General features: G+C 37.1%; 1 long non-coding RNA gene across 2 annotated transcripts in view; it reads left to right on the top strand.

Annotated features, from left to right (window-relative positions):
- Nucleotides 1-7,988, top strand: part of LOC108534348 (uncharacterized) — a 33,296-nt gene that overhangs the window by 17,223 nt on the left and 8,085 nt on the right. The window contains exon 3 of one of the 2 annotated variants that reach the window (XR_001886949.1): nt 6,005-6,176. The exons of the other annotated variant lie outside the window; for it this stretch is intronic. This is a non-coding gene — a long non-coding RNA (uncharacterized LOC108534348). The remainder of the gene's footprint in view (nt 1-6,004; nt 6,177-7,988) is intronic. 2 annotated transcript variants of the gene reach the window in all.

The following is a 7,988-nucleotide window of genomic DNA, read 5'->3' on the forward strand; positions in this document are numbered from 1 at the left end:
TATTTTTTTTTTTTAATACTTTCTGACTTTAACATTTGCCATAAGGCTCTAATAATCAAACCAGTGTGATATTTGCGAAAGGATAGACAAATAGATCAATGACACAGAATTGAGTCCAGAAAGAGACCCTTACATCTGGATAAAGTTTATGCAGGAGTTTTCTGTACTTTCCTTTCAATTTTTCTGATTCTGAAATTATTTCAAAATAAAAAACTTGAAGGAATGTAAAAATGTTACATGATTTAAACAATAACGCACTGGAGTAGTTACTAATTGAATGAGTAAAAGAAATCTGTAAAACAGCTATGCTAAAAAAAATTGTGTTTATTGTTCTGAAATGTAAAATTTCCTCAAGATTCATCTGTAGCCCTTTCTTCCATTTACAGAAAAACTTACATATTACAGCTGAGAATGTGTATTTAATGTGCAATGAATACTCGTGTTAAAATCTAAAAGCATACACATTTAAAAAATGAAGCCCCAACAAACCACTTGGGAAAACATTCTTAAATAAAAATGAAAGCAAATCTATAATTACACATTGCAGCAGATGCTGTTGATGCTCATCCATAGCCCCCCAGCCCTTGTCTAAGTTCACTTGCAGCTGAGATGAACAGCATCCATGAGCAGCGATAGTTTCCTGCCTCAAACCACCATGGCTTTCTATTTCTTAGCTTTAAGGGTTTCTTCCGTGTGCTTTGCTCACAGACATGGCCGTCTGGAATTACTGAGGATTTAACACCCTCAGGAATGTCTTCCCCTTTCCTCAATGGGACATTTCCAGGACATGCTGTCAACTTATTTTCAGAGATGGAGCTCCCATTGCTCATAGCATTAAACCACTTATTCACTCTTTATTGGCTTTTTGCCTGCCCATTATCACTCTCCCTACTTCTTTTATGCTTCCCAGAATCACATTCTAGATAACTTTCTACACCCAAGTACTTGTTCAGGGTCTGCTTTCTGGGAACCCCAAGCTACAACACACATTATCTTAAAATAGTGTGATGAAGATCACTACCTCTCAAAAGTAATAGGATGTGACTAACAGGGTTTGGACTCATGCAAATTTGTAGCAGTGTAAATTTTATTATTGAAAAGAAAAAATAAGAATTATACAGTTTATTTAAAAGCTTAATAATCAATGTAAAAATAAGAATATTATACAAATAAACACAACCACAAAATAAATTTGTTAGAAAGCAAATACAAAATTAAGTTACAAAATCAAAGAACGTGCCCTTTGGAAAAAAGTTAAAAAGCAACAAATGTCTGAAAATTCTGATAAACAACAACAAAAAATGAGAGAAGACAAGGAAGCAAAATAGGAAGCAATTATTACATCAGATATTGAATAAATCAGATAATTTAAAGAGAATGCTGTGTATAGACCTATTAACATAAGTCTACGATAATAATTTGGTGGAAAAATAAATAATTTTAAAGGAAAATATGAATTACTATAATTAACTCAAGAAATAGATAACTGAATATTGTATGAAAGAAAACAAGTTTTTCGGAAGAAAACATGCTCTACGGCTGGATTATTCTGATATAATTTTTCTCAAACTTTTAAATCATAGCTCTTTCTAAGCTATACAAGCTAATCATAGATGGAAAACTTTCCAATTCCTTTCATAAAAATAGAATACATTTGATACCAAAACTTGAAAAGGATAAATCAAAGAGGAGAAACAGCATTGAACAATTTTCTTCTGAATATGCTTAGGATAATGAAAAATATCTACAATCAAAAGGCAATAGTTTACTAGGCAGTAAAGAGCTAGAGGCATTGCCATTATAATTTAGAACAAAACATGGATGTATGCTGCTGCCACTATCAATTTATATTGTCCTGAAACCTCCAGCTATTAAAAAATAAGACCAAAAACAAGGATAGAAGACGTAATATGTTTGTTACTGAGGAAAAAAAAAAAACCCTATTATTGTTTGCCAATGGTAGTTTATCTAGAAATTGCGAGAGATAAACTGAAAAACTGTCCAAACTAATAAGGTTAGTTAGTTGATTAATTAGATAAATGGTTCTTGTAACAGGGAGAGCCTGAATGTGATAGATTAAATAAGATGGGAATCGATTTTCACCTGTCACACTAGTCCAGAGATCAGTGGTTCAAGAATGATAGAACTGCTCTGCTCCACATGGTGATTCAGAGACCCAGGTTCCTTCTCCCTTCCTGACAGTAGTCCCCTGGGATGGGAGTTGGCAAACGTTTTCTGTAATGAGCCAGATAGGCTTTGAGATTCATATCATCTCTGTCACATTTTCTCTTTCTCCATCCTCTCTCTCCCCACCCCCCTTCTTGATCTTTCTCTTCCTTTTGTATTTATCTTTTTAAGACCATCTAAAACGGTAAAACGATTCTTGCTCATGGGCCATACAAAAGTCAGGCTACAGGTCAGATCTGATCCACAGGCCATAGTTTGCTAACTTTTGCTCTAGAATGCTGTTTAATTCTTTGTGCTTAAAAATGATTCATCTCAAGCTTGTGTTCCAAGATAAAAACACAAATGTTTTTAGTGATAACTTGAAAGTTGCAAATATCAATTCTATCCACATCCCATTGGCCAGACATTTCACCTCCTGAGCTTCAAGGGGGTTTGGGAAATCTGGGTAGCCATGTGACCAAGAAAAGCAGAAAAACACACTTGGATGGGACAACTATAAATTACTGGTTAAAATAATTTTTTTAAAAAAATTAATACTTTTGTAAGTATCAATAATTTCCAGTTATAAAATATGATGGAAAATGGGTCTTTTGCAAATCGTCAATAGCAAATTGCCTCTAAAAACTACCTATAACATTTTGAACCTGAAATATTCAGGATCTACCTGAATAAATGTAGGAACATATAATAAAGAAAGTAAAAGTTGACAAATTAAAGACAAATGAAATTGCTAAATGGAAAGCTGAGTATTTAAAGTATGTATGTCAAATTTCTTAAATTAATTGATAAGTTTGATATAATTATAATTAAAATTCTGGCCAGGTGCAGTGTCTCACACCTGTAATCCCAGCATTTTGGGAGGCCGAGGCAGGCAGGTCACTTGAGCCCACAAGTTTGAAACCAGCCTGGACAACATGGTGAAACCCTGTCCCTACTAGAAATACAAAAATTAGCAGGGCATGGTGGTGTGTGCACCTGTTGTCCCTGCTATTTGGGAGGCTGAGGTGGGAGGGTCGCTTGAGCCTAGGAAGTCGAGGCTGCAGAAAGCTATGATTGCACCACTGCACTCCAGGCTGGGTGATGGAATGAGATCGTGTTTCAAAAAACAACAGACAACAACAACAAAATTTCAACAAAATTAATGTGTGAGTTTGACAAGATGATTCTGAAATGTATGTAGAAAATAAATGTATGTAGGAAAATAAATGGGAGCAAATTCTGAGAAAAAATTATTTAAAAATAAATGAAATGAAGTGTCATCAGTCAAAAGCGGGCTCAGGAGACATAGTATAGTTGGAACAGGGAAAGCTCATTACCCTTCTAACAATTTTTACGTCATAAAATCTTGGGAAATAGGAGATCTTTCTTTCACTTCCAACCACTTTCTGTGTGACCTTAGGCAAGTTATTTAATCAATCAGAGTGTCAATTTTACGGCAAAATGAACCCAATACCACATCTTTTATAGGGGTTTATTAAGGAATACAGTTTGTTCTGTGCCATTTCTTTACTGTCCGATCTTAGAAGGGAAAGACTGCACCTAACTAAAATGGTATCAAATCCACTGTTCCTAGTGTAGTCTGCCACCTAGGATCTCAATACATGCCTGTGGTTACTGATAAAGATGATGATAAAGAAGGGGAGGAAGAAGGGGAAGAGGAGGGAAAGGAGGAAGAAGGTGAAGAGGAAAAGGAGGAGAAAAGAATTGATATGCTACAGAATTTTACACAGCGATTCATCTAGGCAGCACTTGCCAGTGTCAGGAAAGAAAGCTGTTTTGAATTTTAGTTCTATTCCTAGCCATATAATATTAGGAATGTTACTTAATTTCTCTGTGCCTCTGTTTTTTCACTGGTTAAATTTAGATAATAATACTTAACTTGCCTGGCGGTGATGATGGTAACAACAACAAACAATTTATTGATCAGTTGTTGTGTCCCTGGAACAAAGTGCTTATAATACATGAAATAATTGAATTCACACAAATCTTAAGAGGTAGGTACCATCATCATCATCATCATCATCATCATCATTATGGATATTATTTGCATTTTGACAGAGGAGGAAGCAAAGGTAAAGAGATTACCATAACTTGCCCCAAACCATGCAGTTATTGGGTGTTGACATCAGGCCCAGAACTGGGGCAGCTCTTTACCACAAGGGTACCATCTGCATAAATGACCAGCAATAGGTACTTACCCAGTACAGGTAATAAATAATAACTAGGCCAGGGGCAGTGGCTCACACCTGTAATCCCAGCACTTTGGGAGGCCAAGGCGGGCAGATCACGAGGTCAGGACATCTGACCATCCTGGCTAACACCGTGAAACCCCGTCTTTACTAAAAATACAAAAAATTAGCCAGGCGTGGTGGTGGGTGCCTATAGTCCCAGCTACTCGGGAGGCTGAGGCAGGAGAATGGCGTGAACCTGGGAGGCGGAGCTTGCAGTGAGCCCAGATTGCACCACTGTACTTCAGCCTGGGCGACAGAGTGAGACTCCGTCTTAAAAAATAAATAAATAAAAAATAAGTAATAACTAACAACTGTTGCATCTGGGCACTCACCTTACAACGGCAGTCAAGTTGCATATTGCAATCTAGCTGGTCTGTCTTGTGAAATCTTTACTTAAACAAAGGATTGTTTAAAGGCTCAGTGAGTCCTTGAGGACAGGGAGTATGTCTTGTTTGCAAAGCTCTTGGGACAGTGCTTTGGCTTGTGGTAAACATTGAATAAATGGGGTGATCAAGGTGGTGGTTCACTATTGTCACCAAAAGGTCAAGACAAGTGCCTGGTTCTTTATTGGTCACTAAATACATATTTGCTGATTGAATGAATACGTCAACAAATTTCTTAATTTCAAATGTCTTTGATATTCCTAGTTTTTTCCTAGAGTTATGACTTTAAGGCAATGCAAGATATGCCATTGTGAAAAGCCTTATAGTCTTAAATCAATGTTTGTCTACTAGAAGATCTTTCCTATTTAAATTTGGTTAAAACTAGTGAATTTGTAGGGGAATGGTAACAGTCTGCAGTAAAGAAGGTGAAACCTTAATTCACTTCAAATCAACAAACATTGCTGTTTAGGGATAGTAATTGATGACTGTTTAGAATTCTGGTTGGAGAGTTTTATTACAGGTATGCATTGTAACCAGTTTCACACAATCCAATGGCACAAATTTCAGCAAAAGTGATGAATTTCAAAGAAAACGTATCTTTTACTTGTAGTGTTTCCAATTTCACTGTTTTCAGTTGTGAGTCAAAAAACATTTAGTTTGAGACAATGAGTATAGCAATGCTGTTGTATTAGAGTGTGGTGGGCTCACTAATCTTCGTTTATTTTAATCCTCTCTCTAAATTTTGACTAGAAGCCTCTTTATGAACACATACTTTATGAGTTCCACCAAATAGAAATGTCCCAGAAAAACATTATTTTATTGGGGTAGACTAAATGTTTCGCTGGGCAAAAATAAAACCACTGAAGATAATGTATAAGTTGAAAATTTGTGCTTCATTACAGAGTTTCGTTTGCTAGAATAGAGGGTGCCCATATTTCTGAAAATTGGGACTGGTTTCCAGAACTTTGCTGTACCATTTTAGATTCCCTTTCTTTAGCTATAGTCTAGTTTACTAATCACTGGGAAATGGAGTGGCCCTGAGAGAAGTTACCCTACTTTATCAACTCTTGAGGAGATGAATCCTTAAAAATGAGAGAAATATTAGTTGGGGGCGGGATGAAGAGAGAGAGTGAGAAAGAGAGAGAGAAAGAGAGAGAGAGAGCCAGCAGAGCTGGAAAAATAATCCTTTGCTTTCTATATTAGCTTCCAACATCATCCCCATATAGCTGTTCGAGACCTCAATTTATTGGACCTAATGGAGATGAGTGACAGAATGGTGAGACTGATGATGATTATGATGTGCAGCCTCACTGAGGTCATGGGCTTGGTTAATTCCCTTCCAAAGGGACGGGAGGAGAGAAGGAGAGCAAGAAGGGTGAGTACAGTCAATTCAGCCCCTCACTTTCAAGCTAACTGGGAACTGTTTATAATGAATGTCCCTGCCTCCATCAAGGGCATTTCTTCCATTACGAGCACGCAGGAAGCAGACATTGCTCAAGTACAAGGGTTCAGTTTGCAGTGAGCCACAAATCACATTTCATTTATCAGGCCCTACAGATGACAGGATATCATCGAATCCCTGGAGAGCCATATTCATTAAAAAGAAATCTTAAGTAATTACAACAATTAATTGACTTGAAACAGTTCTGGTGGATAAGGTTTACATAATTCATTTGCCAGACAAAACAAGCCTGATCGAATCTGGGAACATGTTATTTAGAAATGTCCCACTATCTGACAAGGTATCTTCGTGGAAAGGTGTTTATCATCGGGATCTTTTTTTTTTTTTTTTTTTTAAAGGAAAGAATAATTGTTGAACAAGAAATGGGACCCTGAAAATGTCTAACAGACTTTATTTTGAGCCCATAAAATGGTGCTACAGCACCTCTTTACTTACCATTGTGACTAAAACTGGTGAATGAGATTGTATTAATGATGAATGGGTTGTATTAATCGAGGACTCTCTGAGTTTTTGGTTTTGAGGATGAAGTTTGAGTTGGATCCGAGACAAAGGCCTCCCAAAAAGCTAAACAACCATTTAGGACAAGGTCTAAGGCCCAGTTTAAGAACTCCATTATCAACAAAATAAGATGCAGAAAGAACTACTCTTGCCAAATTAATATTTTGCCAAAAAATTTCAGCCATTAGTCATAAATATTTTAGCTCCAATATTTTATTTTATTTTATTTTATTTTATTTATTTTATTTATGTAATTTTTTTTGAGATGGAGTTTTGCTTTGTTGCCAGGCTGGAGTGCAGTGGCGCGATCTCGGCTCACTGCAACCTCCGCCTCCCGGGTTCAAGCGAGTCCCCTGCCTCAGCCTCCCGAGAAGCTGGAACTACAAGTGTGCATCGCCTAACTTTTTTTTTATTTTAGTACACTCAGCTAACTTTTTTATATTTTAGTAGAGATAGGGTTTCACCATGTTGGCCAAGGTGGTCTCAATCTCCTGACCTTGTAATCCACCCACCTTGGCCTCCCAAAGTGCTGGGATTGCAGGCGTGAGCCATCGCGCCCAACTAGCTCCAAAATTTTAAAAGGTGGGGCCTGTGATTAAATGTAGAAAGGGATATCACTGAACAGCCCTAACAAATAACCTTTTATGTACTGCAAAATAGGATTTTCCAACCACTCAGTGACACCTGCAACATAATATAACCACATTATTAGCCTTCCGCTATATCAATGTTTATTCTGGAGAAATGATTTAGAGAGGTTCACATAATGAAACACCATCCCCTAATACAGCTCTGAGTTACCTTTTTGGGGTCATAGGAGAATGAATGATGGTAACTCTTAGGAAAGCAAGAAAGAAAAGCATATACTATAGAATTTTTGAGATTGCTATATCTTACTTCACCACCCAAGTGAGGTTTAAGACGTCTGGCTTGTAGGACTCACAGTCTTATATAAAGGGCTAAAAGTTGGATGGGCATTACATCCAAGAGTGATAGTTTTTTAGGTTTGGTTCTCCCAAATCAAGCCACGTATCGGCTGCCTCAGTATCTCCTAAGAAGCTTGCTAAACATATGAATGCAGCACCCGGGGAAGACACATGGAAAAAGAATCACCAGGGTGGACTCGAGCCTCTGCTGTTTCGACAGACATCCTAAAACAAGATGACCATCGGTGAGGTTCAGAATCACTGAAAAACCTGTAGAATAAATTTCATTTTTTTTTTTTTT

This window comes from Rhinopithecus bieti, unplaced genomic scaffold, assembly GCF_001698545.2.
Source record: "Rhinopithecus bieti isolate Rb0 unplaced genomic scaffold, ASM169854v2 scaffold_10612, whole genome shotgun sequence".
Classification (NCBI taxonomy): domain Eukaryota; kingdom Metazoa; phylum Chordata; class Mammalia; order Primates; family Cercopithecidae; genus Rhinopithecus; species Rhinopithecus bieti.